Below are 12,488 nucleotides of genomic sequence, written 5' to 3'. Positions count from 1 at the left end.
AATTTTAATATACAGGGTGTCTGGCAATAATCGCCCCACCGGTCATATACAGGTAGAGGAGGTCAAATCGAGTAGAAAAGTCCTTTACCATTTTTTAATTTTCATAATAAGTACTGAGTAATTAACAAAAAAAGATCGGCGAATCCGCGCGAGTAAAGCGCGCGCGGTGAGAAGGACGTCCCACTGCTACGCGATCACTAGGACACAAGGATCTAGCGTTACGCGCCGCTCGTATGTTGCCATTGTCATTTGTAGAGCGCTCCTCCCAACGCTTCATCGCGCGCCTAGTGATCGCATAGCAGTGGGATGTCCTTCTCGCTGCGCGCGCTTTACTTGCACGGATTCACCAATCTTTTTTCGTTAATTACTTAGTACTTATTACAAAAATCAAAAAATGGTAAAGGACTTTTCTACTCGATTTGACCTCCTCTACCTGTATATGACCGGTGGGGCGATTATTGCCAGACACCCTGTATATAACAGGTTTTTTTGAAAGGTTTAATATATACAATTTTTTTGAAAAGTAAAACAATACTGTTTTGTTTTAGTTGTAACAAGAACGTGTACTTGGCGCCTTTCTTTTATCTTTTTTTAAAAAAGGTAATTTTTTGATAGATATTATTTCTTTTTTTTTAATAATATATATACGACAGTTTTTTTTATTTAATATATACAACAATTTTTTTGAAAGGTAAAACACTGTTTTGTTTTGATTGTAATAAAATTGACTGGAAATTATAAATATTGTTGGAACTAACTTAGTATACATAGAACAGAAATATTAAACTTTGAGTTATTTAATTTTATTTATTTTAGACAAATCATACACTAAAGTCTCTAAACAATTGTCACATAAGGCATAGTGATAATTAGTATGATTGTATAAATTTTAATTTTATCATACTTTCTCTCAAAAAAGCACATGATTCGAGACTTTAGTGTATGATTTGTCCAAAATAAATAAAATTAAATATCAAAGTTTAATATTTTTGTTCTATGTATACTAAATTAGTTCTAACAATATTTATCATTTCCAGTCAATTTTATTCTGTTCTGTCTGTCCACTAACCACAGAATACTGAGAGTGTTGTCAACATGTCTCGCTACACTTCTGCACTTTAAGATCAAAAAAAATTTTTTTTATAAATAATATTATTATTTTGATATACACTATCTTTATTCGTCTCCACAACACGTTATATATACATTTTACGACCGATATTAATTATATCAACGTTAATTAATATCATCAAAGCTGCGAGCTGACAGGTCTGAGAGCCGCCATATTAGAAAACTGAGTTGAGTGCGTTCTGATTGGTTGCGTGCTGACGACGCTGACCAATAAAACATGCGTTACATTTTAGCAAACATTTTAGTGAACGTTTTACGCGACATCCGAAAAAAATGATGATTTTTAGATTTCTTGACTTTGGATGCATATATCTCGATTTATAAAGCACACAGAGCAAAAACAAGCATATTTTTCTTATGTAATTTGGGTATGCGCTTTCGATTGAGCCTATTAGCAACTCAATCGGCCCAGCCGTTATTGAGATCCGATAATCTCGGCTCATCTGAACCTTCCGTTTCGCGTAAAGATACACGGTCGGTCTTGCGCTGCGCGTGAACTTGGCGCGAGACACTACCGTGTCTCTTGATTTCAAAAAAATTGTCGTATATATTAAACCTTTCAAAAAAACCTGTCGTTTATATTAAAATTTTCAAAAAAAAGCTATCCTATATACTTCTTACAAAAAAATATAATATCAAGAAATGGCATCAAGTGAGACTAAAGAACTATGAAAAAACTTGTACACTATTTCTATAAAACTCTTCTATAAAACTCTTGTACATAAAGCTGTCGTATATATAATTAATTATATTATATACTATATTTTATCATATTTTACATATACTATACTATATATACTATATATATTATTAGATATACTATATATATTATAAAAAAATAAAAAAAACATTTAAAAAATAAAAATATTTATTAAAAAACGCAAAAAAACTTGGCGCTGCTACAGTAAACTACATGTTAATTTCATTACTTTAAGGTGTAGCAGCGCCAAGTTTTTTTGCGTTTTTTAATAAATATTTTTATTTTTTAAATATTTTTTTTATTTTTTTATAATATATATAGTATATATAATATAGTATATGTAAAATATGATAAAATATAGTATATAATATAATTAATTATATATACGACAGCTTTATGTACAAGAGTTTTATAGAAATAGTGTACAAGTTTTTTCATAGTTCTTTAGTCCCACTTGATGCCATTTCTTGATATCATATTTTTTTGTAAGAAGTATATAAGATAGCTTTTTTTGAAAATTTTAATATATACGACAGGTTTTTTTGAAAGGTTTAATATATACGACAATTTCTTTGAAAAGTAAGACAATACTGTTTTGTTTTAGTTGTGACAAGAACGTGTACTTGGCGCCTTTTTTTTACCTTTTTTTAAAAAAGGTAATTTTTTTATAGATATTTCTTTTTTTTTAATAATATTGTTACGTCCTGATCAGACTACACGATTCTTTTCTTTTCATTAAATACCAGACCTAGTAAACGCGGAACCAACAAAACTCTTAAGAAATATTATAACGCCAGAGCTGTTTTTCTCATGAGACACCAGGAGCTCGAATCTTCTCACGGAGAAAAATAGCATGGATATTTCAAAATACCTTGGCCGCTCAGCGTGCCTATCGTCGCCAGAAAAACCGTAAAAGTCAAAACTTCGCGGTAGCTGGAGTCCTTAACCGACTCCAGACGGTTAGAGTAAGAGATAAAAAGAAAAAACTGGCACCAACTAGTCATACTCTTGGATTCCACCTACGGGAACTCTAGCTAGTAGATAGGGTTTTACCGAGTAACGATCGGGGAATGACCGCAGTCGCATGCCGAGAAGGCGCGACACCTGATACGGCGCACGTGTTTAGTAGGTCTGGGAAACCGAGATGCATTAGTCGCACTCTCCACGCGACACCAAGGGCACGCGACAGTCGTAAACTGTCAAATTTATTAGATCAGTGACCCAAGGCTTTGCGAACTTATATACCGATTCTTAACCACCCAATCCGAAAGCCGAGAATCGGGGCAAGCACTTCTATAGACCACCCATCATTCCATCGTATGGTCTAAAGACTACGCCCACCCAGATCTTAAGACACTGAGATGCACCCCACCTATACTAATTAACACCAACCGGGTTACGCCACCTCAAAAACCTACCCCCATCATATATGGACCCGAAACGACGCTATTCCTTATTCGTTAGGGCCTCTTTCTTCCTATCTCATTTCAAGTAACCTAGTCATCTAAACCCAATCCTATTAGCTAAAAATGACGCCATCCTCCCCCACATTAAAAATTTTCTCGCAAGACTAATTCCTATTCGATCCCCGCTCCAAAAACCTAAGATTTTCCAAAGGGATCTACCCCAAAGAAAAAGTATAAAAACCCGTGTTCTGGTGGCTCCGGACACAATCACACACAGTTTTTCAAGCAGTTTTGCGCAGTTATTCCGTTTAGCTCAAACAGTTTTTCGAGTAGTTCAGGGGCGCGAATCAAAGAGTAAAATCAGTTGATACTTTGTCGCGACCATCTCGTGGTGCATCTCAAGTAGAGGGTCCATTACCTTGACGACACCATCCCGCAGTAGGGTGCCCACTCGTTTACAAAAGGGTCCGACGCCTATACAACACCTTCCCTCAACGGGGCGCCTGCTCAGAACCACCGAACATATTCAACGCGATCCGAAACTACTCTGCAACGAGTAAGTCAGTTCATTTCTCTTTATTTTATTATTTCTTCTGTCCTCCCTCCGGAAAAATAAAACACTCACACACACACACACACACACACACACACACACACACACACACACACACACACACACACACACTTGTAAAGAATACATAAATAAAATTATTAACATATGCGATTAAGAATTAAGTTTTTGTATCCTAATTATAAATTCAATCAAATTAAAATGTTGTCTTTAGTAAATTAAACTTTTGTTCTTTTTTATTTAACCACACCCTCCTCGTTCGTCACCCCCTCACACCTTCCCTCTCAAATTGCGCACAAAGGTTCCGCCCCGGGTAATAGGGATTCAATTCCTTGACCCAAAAAGGGAACCACGAGCGGTTGACTTGTTGACGGAGTAAAAACGACTCTTCCAGTCGCTGACCCGTCGCAAGTCCTAAACGTGCCGCTCGGCTCGTGCGGTCAGGTCCGTTTACGTCGATCGCCGAGCCCAACGAAAAAATTCTACATCTATCAGGACGTAACAATATATATACGACAGTTTTTTTTTACTTGTGACAGCGCTCAGACAAAGACATAAATAAATATATTATTAGTTTTATTACATACCTGATTACATACCTGCTTACATACCTGCTTACATACTTGCAGATTCCACCATCTGCACAAAGTACACTTTCTGTTCTGTCTGTCCACTAACTAACTACAGAATACTGAGAGTGTACACTTCTGCATTTTAAGATCAAAAAAAATTTTTTTTATGAAGAATACTATTATTTTTTATATACACTATCTTTATTTGTCTCCACAACACGATATATATACATTTTACGACCGATATTAATTATATCAACGTTAATTAATATCATCAAAGCTGCGAGCTGACAGGTCTGAGCGCTGCCATATTAGAAATAGAAAAGGAAAGACGTCTTTTAGAAAAAGAAATCTGAACGCATTAGTTGAGTGCGTTCTGATTGGTTGCTGACGACGCTGACCAATAAGACATGCGTTACATTTGAGCGTGACATCCGAGAAAAATAATTTTTTAGATTTCTCGACTTTGGATGCATATATCTTGATTTATAAAGCACACAGAGCAAAAACAAGCATATTTTTCTTATGTAATTTGGGTATGCGCTTTCGATTGAGCCTATTAGCAACTCAATCGGCCCAGCCGTTATTGTGATCCGATAATCTCGGCTCATCTGAACCTTCCGTTTCGCGTAAAGATACACGGTCGGTCTTGCGCTGCGCGTGAACTTGGCGCGAGACACTATCGTGTCTCTTGATAATTATATTGTACCTTTTCGCAAATAAAATTTTGGATATTGCTAAAACACGGTCGGTCTTGCGCTGCGCGTGAACTTGGCGCGAGACACTATCGTGTCTCTTGATAATTATACTGTACCTTTTCGCAAATAAAACTTCGGATATTGCTAAAATAATCAAGTTTCTTCCAGTTAACACAAAAGTACGCCTACTCAATGTCATTTTGTTGGAAGATTATAAGATTTGGAAGATTTACAGATATTATTGGGTTTTTAGTATCAAACATATCTATAATATGTATTTATTTGCAAATCTTGATCATCCAACAAAGTAACATTGAGAAAGCATATTTTCTTATTAACTTGAAGAAGTTCAATTATTTTAGAAACATGGAGCAAGTTTTTATGAGTATTTAATAAGATACATTATAATTAGGAGCAAGTATTTTTTATATTTTTATAGTGATTACAATACAAGAGTATACAAACGCAACGTAAGTCTGACAATTTACCAATTCATATTCAATCTCTTTTATCTTCAGTAAGATCTTAAATTTAAACTCTAAATTAAATAATGTTACATTTTATCATAAGTATTTGATAATAATGCAGTCTTGCTTTTTACTTTTATATTAAATATTAATACATCAATAAGTTTTAACGATGAAAATAGAAACAACAAAGATTGAGAATTCGTACATCAATTTTGTCAGAATAATTGTCATCATCAGTATTCAGTCTTTTATTAAGTTGAGTGAATAGTTAGGATGACGTCCCATGGTATGTATTTTTTGCGGAACGCGTCTCGCGTAACCAATCAGAAGCTTTGTATAAGCATAACAAAACATTATTTCATTTATACTATGCTACTGATTGGTTACGCGATATGCGTTCCGCGAAAAATACAAGCCATGGGACGTAACCCTTAGAAAACACAATAGCATATGTTGCAAAAAATGCATTATTTCTAGTAAAACTGCACAGATCTCACAACTAAAAATAAAAAAGATTGATTAATTACTGGAATACTATTAGGCATATATTTCGTGTATACTGTATACAGGGTGTCCCGCGTAAGGTGTACCACCGGGAACTGGGAGGTAGATGGGATTGAAATAAATATAAAAGTCCTTTACCGTTTTACGATATTCGCAATAATAAACGAGATATTAATTTTTACAATTGGACTAATGAGAGCGCGTCGAGAGAAGCGCTCGAGCCGCTCGAGGTCTAGCCCGGCCTAGTCTATCATACATTGGCTGCGGGCGGCGCGTTGGAAAGGCAAGAGGGGAAACGCGCCGTGGCTCGGCGCTCAGCTCACGTCTCGCCGCACCGCGCCTAACGTCACGCGTCTATGCCGCTACGCACAATCGCGATTACAATATGTATGTTGTATAATAATGACAAATAACTTATTTAGGGAAGAAAATAATAAAAGATCGCGAATTTGCGATAAAGTACGATACGATAAAGAAAAAAATTACAATTGTGGATACTGTAATTAAGTTATTTTGTATTTATGCGTTAATTTTTTACATTAACACGATTCTGTTACTTTTACTTTATTATGATATTTATTTGTTGTGTACATTTGGTATGAATTTTTTCACAGTGCAAGGAAACGCTATCGTTTCCACACCACCTTGAGGTAGATAGCTTGGCGCGTTTTTTTTTAAAGTGGTTTCCCCAGTAGGCCTAATCCACTCTTCTCACACTTCTAATTAAGTGTATGTTCAAAGTGCCTTCCTTGCATTTGCAAACATACTTCTACTCTCCGAGAAATTTGCCGTGTTGCACGGTGCGCCATATCTGGAGTGATGGTTTGAAAGGCCGCTATGATTTCATCACGTACCTCATTTTCAGTACCATCACGTTTATGCTCGACTAAAGCTTTGATATAGCCCCAAACGAAATAATCGAGCACGTTTAAATCTGGCGATCGTGCCGGCCAAACGATCGGACCACCCCGACCGATCCATCTATCCGAAAAACGATCATTTAAAATTTCTCGTACTCTACGAGAATAATGTGCGGGAGCTCCATCGTGCTGAAAAATCAGCGTTTCCCGCTCTCGAAGAGGAATGTCCTCCAAAAGAATGGGCAATTCATTTTCCAGAAATTCTGCATATCTTTGTCCATTGAGATGTGCCGGTAAAAAATACGGCCCGATCTGAAAATTTGCCACAGAAACGTTATGGAAACAATGCAATAGAAAAAAATGTCTTTATTTGCAAGAATATTTACCACTCTGTTTGCAAATATTCCTGCCCACACATTTATGGACCACCGATATTGGAAGGTGCACTGACGAACAGCTTGCGGATTCTCCTCTTCCCAAAACAAGAAATTGTGAGAATTGAATACACCATTCGGCGAAAAAGTTGCTTCGTCCGTCCATAAAATGTGATCGGGAAATGAAACATTTCGCCGACATTGTGCAAGGAATCCTGCGCAAGTTTTATTCATGATTATTATACAGTTAAAAGCGCTATAAATATCAAATAAAAATTAGAATAAAATCATAAAAATACCTTCACAGAAATAGATGCGCTGTATTTCATCTCGTGGAAAAAGTTGCTGCACACGTTGAAAATGGAAAGGATGCAATCCATTTTCTTGCAAAACACGATGCACTGTGGTTCGTGGTATACCAAGTGCGCGACTTACACGGCGTATAGTATTTTGGGGATTTTCCTCGAACGCACGCAGAATTTGTTCGTCGTTGTTGACGTGACGACGCAATACCCTGTCACGGTTTTCATGCATAACAACTCCTGTTTCTATTGCGCGTAGGAAACATCTCGTTATTGTGTGCCTGCTTGCATGCCGACGATTCGGAAATCGCTCCGCGTACAGACGCTCCGCGACACGAGCATTTCCTCTGGCCATACCGTAAAAATAAATCATGTAAGTATACTCTTCCGTTGTAAAATTCATTATAAGCGCACTCTAATAATACATTACTAAGAACAGATACGTGCAACAAATGTGAATACGAGAAAAAAACAATATATGACCACAAGAAAAAAATAATTGAAAATATATTTTCAATTGTTTTTTTCTCGTATTTACATTTGTTGCACGTATCTGTTCTTAGTAATGTATTATTAGAGTGCGCTTATAATGAATTTTACAACGGAAGAGTATACTTACATGATTTATTTTTACGGTATGGCCAGAGGAAATGCTCGTGTCGCGGAGCGTCTGTACGCGGAGCGATTTCCGAATCGTCGGCATGCAAGCAGGCACACAATAACGAGATGTTTCCTACGCGCAATAGAAACAGGAGTTGTTATGCATGAAAACCGTGACAGGGTATTGCGTCGTCACGTCAACAACGACGAACAAATTCTGCGTGCGTTCGAGGAAAATCCCCAAAATACTATACGCCGTGTAAGTCGCGCACTTGGTATACCACGAACCACAGTGCATCGTGTTTTGCAAGAAAATGGATTGCATCCTTTCCATTTTCAACGTGTGCAGCAACTTTTTCCACGAGATGAAATACAGCGCATCTATTTCTGTGAAGGTATTTTTATGATTTTATTCTAATTTTTATTTGATATTTATAGCGCTTTTAACTGTATAATAATCATGAATAAAACTTGCGCAGGATTCCTTGCACAATGTCGGCGAAATGTTTCATTTCCCGATCACATTTTATGGACGGACGAAGCAACTTTTTCGCCGAATGGTGTATTCAATTCTCACAATTTCTTGTTTTGGGAAGAGGAGAATCCGCAAGCTGTTCGTCAGTGCACCTTCCAATATCGGTGGTCCATAAATGTGTGGGCAGGAATATTTGCAAACAGAGTGGTAAATATTCTTGCAAATAAAGACATTTTTTTCTATTGCATTGTTTCCATAACGTTTCTGTGGCAAATTTTCAGATCGGGCCGTATTTTTTACCGGCACATCTCAATGGACAAAGATATGCAGAATTTCTGGAAAATGAATTGCCCATTCTTTTGGAGGACATTCCTCTTCGAGAGCGGGAAACGCTGATTTTTCAGCACGATGGAGCTCCCGCACATTATTCTCGTAGAGTACGAGAAATTTTAAATGATCGTTTTTCGGATAGATGGATCGGTCGGGGTGGTCCGATCGTTTGGCCGGCACGATCGCCAGATTTAAACGTGCTCGATTATTTCGTTTGGGGCTATATCAAAGCTTTAGTCGAGCATAAACGTGATGGTACTGAAAATGAGGTACGTGATGAAATCATAGCGGCCTTTCAAACCATCACTCCAGATATGGCGCACCGTGCAACACGGCAAATTTCTCGGAGAGTAGAAGTATGTTTGCAAATGCAAGGAAGGCACTTTGAACATACACTTAATTAGAAGTGTGAGAAGAGTGGATTAGGCCTACTGGGGAAACCACTTTAAAAAAAAAACGCGCCAAGCTATCTACCTCAAGGTGGTGTGGAAACGATAGCGTTTCCTTGCACTGTGAAAAAATTCATACCAAATGTACACAACAAATAAATATCATAATAAAGTAAAAGTAACAGAATCGTGTTAATGTAAAAAATTAACGCATAAATACAAAATAACTTAATTACAGTATCCACAATTGTAATTTTTTTCTTTATCGTATCGTACTTTATCGCAAATTCGCGATCTTTTATTATTTTCTTCCCTAAATAAGTTATTTGTCATTATTATACAACATACATATTGTAATCGCGATTGTGCGTAGCGGCATAGACGCGTGACGTTAGGCGCGGTGCGGCGAGACGTGAGCTGAGCGCCGAGCCACGGCGCGTTTCCCCTCTTGCCTTTCCAACGCGCCGCCCGCAGCCAATGTATGATAGACTAGGCCGGGCTAGACCTCGAGCGGCTCGAGCGCTTCTCTCGACGCGCTCTCATTAGTCCAATTGTAAAAATTAATATCTCGTTTATTATTGCGAATATCGTAAAACGGTAAAAGACTTTTATATTTATTTCAATCCCATCTACCTCCCAGTTCCCGGTGGTACACCTTACGCGGGACACCCTGTATATACTCTTGTATTATAAACAATTAGGCACGATTGCACCAACGTTATTTTGGCTTTAAGCGAGATTTAAATATGTATTTGTCTTCATTTATTTAAAACAAAAGATAAAGATGGACACATATTTAAGTCTCGCTTAAATTCAAAATAATGCTTGTGCAATCTAGCCTTAAACAATAAAAAAAAATTAGCTTCTAATTATAATGTATCTCATTACATACATTTAAAAACTTGCTCTATATAACTATACAACAAATAATTATATGGAAATAGTAATCTTTGTTAATACGGTTAAGTGATGCAGCTCAAGAAGATAGCGAAGAATTTAAAGTTTATTAATTGGAGTAATTGTTTATACACTTGGCAAATAAAGTTTGTAAAAAAAGAACAGATCATGAGATGAAGTATACTCCTGTTTATGCCAGATATAAATTCACATGCTTTACATATGTTTTTGAAAGTGGTCTTGAATGTTCTTTTCACAAATACACTGATAAAGGATGTGAATGCTGCAGTCAATCTGTGCTACAGCAATGGGTATAGACATTTTGCGAAGAATTATGTAAATCACTTGAAGTAATTATGCATCCAAAAATACATTATTCCATATAATTGAAAAATTACTGCATAGATTTCACAACTGAAAATAAAAGAGATTGATTAATAACTGAAATACATATTATTAAGCATATATGTTGCACATACTCTATATATACTCTTGTATTATAAACAAAAAAAGTACTTGCTTCTAATTATAATGTATCCTATTACATACACTTAAGAACTTGCTCCGTGTTGCTAAAATAACCATGCTCCATTATGTAAGCACAAAAGAATGCTTATTCAACGTAACATCGTCGGAAGAACAAGATTTGGAAGACTTATGGATCCACTTACAAAGCACAACAATATTACTTTCACCTCCTTAAAATTAAAATAAACAAAATATGATAATAAGTATGTAGCGCAACATTAAGATCTGATTCGTACAGCAATTATACCAGAATAATTGTTATCATCAGCATTCATTCTTCCTTTAGGTTGAGTGAATAGTCAGAAAACACAATTTTTAAAATTACGATCTCATATTGCAGTTACATCTTTCCCCTTAAGTACTAATACATGTTGCACAGACAGCATATGCATTATTTTCAGCAAAACTGTAGAGATCTCATCACTGAAAATAAAGGAGATTGATTAATGGTTGGAATACTGTTAAGTTTATGCTGCATATATTTCTACATACCCTTGTATTATAAACTATACTGCACAAAAAATACTTGCTTCTAATTGTAACATATCTTATCTTATTATCTTATTACATACACTTGCCACATTTCGCGTAAAAAACCAAATTCCTTTAAGTTAGCACAAAATATGCTTACTTAATGTCACTTCGTGGGAAGATTTAAAAGATTTGCAGATATGTTTGATATTAAAAAAACACGATAATGAAGTATTAAGACAATGATACACGTGAGGTTAAGATATCTTTCATGCAATGTAGAGAAACGTAGGATTGCAATATCTTTATTTCTTATATATAGATATGTATTTTTGTTTTTTGTATGCTGTTATGTCTGTAAACAATTAATCATTCTACTTACATTTCTGTAAGACTTCCAAATCTTGTTCTTTATACAAAGTAACATTGAGAAAGCATTCTTGCCAATTTAAAGAAGTTTAATTATTATTTTACAACATAAAGCAAGCTTTCATGTGTATGTAATATAATACATTGGGTTTGTTCTTTTTAGCTGCAACAGGACTTACTAAAACACAATAGTACAAGCCAATCTGTCCTGTACTACTCTTGCATGCAGTTAGGCCTAGTCTATAATTGATGTCGTAAGCTTTAAGTCATCAGAAATTAACTAATCACAAACGAATAAGTAGCGAACAATCTGTGATGATTCGCAACTTCTTACGGCTTAAGGATTACTAGACTTATTGTACATTCGTTCTTTTCAAAACAGATTTCGTAATTTCATATAATGTCACCGCCGTGTAACAAATTATTATTTCTTTTACAGAAAAAAATTTAAATGTAAATTATACAGAAAAACGAAATAATCTTAACAATGTCCCAATAATTAATTAATCTCTTTTATTTACAGACATAAATGTTTTATATCACTGTGATTGCATAAGATAAACCAGTAAAAATTAACTATTTATTAACTATTTATATGTCCGGTATTTTTCAATTTCAGTCGTAGTTATTTGCATTTAAATTTAACGAAACGTACTCATGCGTGTCCGCGCCTGTTTGTGCATGTTCCTTTGTGTTCGTACATGGACGTGCATGCATGAGCAAGCATGCGTACGCTCGTGACTGTGTATGAGAGAAATCTATATTAATCTTGATAACCTCCTCTATTAAAATTAATCTGAATAAAAATTGATAAAAATGTACGCTTTAGTCAAATTTTTTA

The 12,488-nt window shown here is 35.7% G+C and overlaps 1 long non-coding RNA gene across 1 annotated transcript; it reads right to left on the bottom strand.

Annotated features, from left to right (window-relative positions):
* Nucleotides 1–2,505: 2,505 nt before the first annotated feature.
* On the bottom strand, nt 2,506–11,443 carry LOC136999856 (uncharacterized). The gene is made up of 2 exons (XR_010890134.1): nt 10,829–11,443; nt 2,506–10,693 (listed from the first exon to the last, which is right to left on the bottom strand). It is a non-coding gene; the product is annotated as an uncharacterized lncRNA (long non-coding RNA).
* Between the last annotated feature and the right edge of the window lie 1,045 nt (nt 11,444–12,488).

The sequence above is a fragment of the Linepithema humile genome, chromosome 5, assembly GCF_040581485.1.
Source record: "Linepithema humile isolate Giens D197 chromosome 5, Lhum_UNIL_v1.0, whole genome shotgun sequence".
In the NCBI taxonomy this organism is placed as follows: Eukaryota; Metazoa; Arthropoda; class Insecta; order Hymenoptera; family Formicidae; genus Linepithema; species Linepithema humile.
This window is presented reverse-complemented; position numbering and strand designations above follow the sequence as displayed.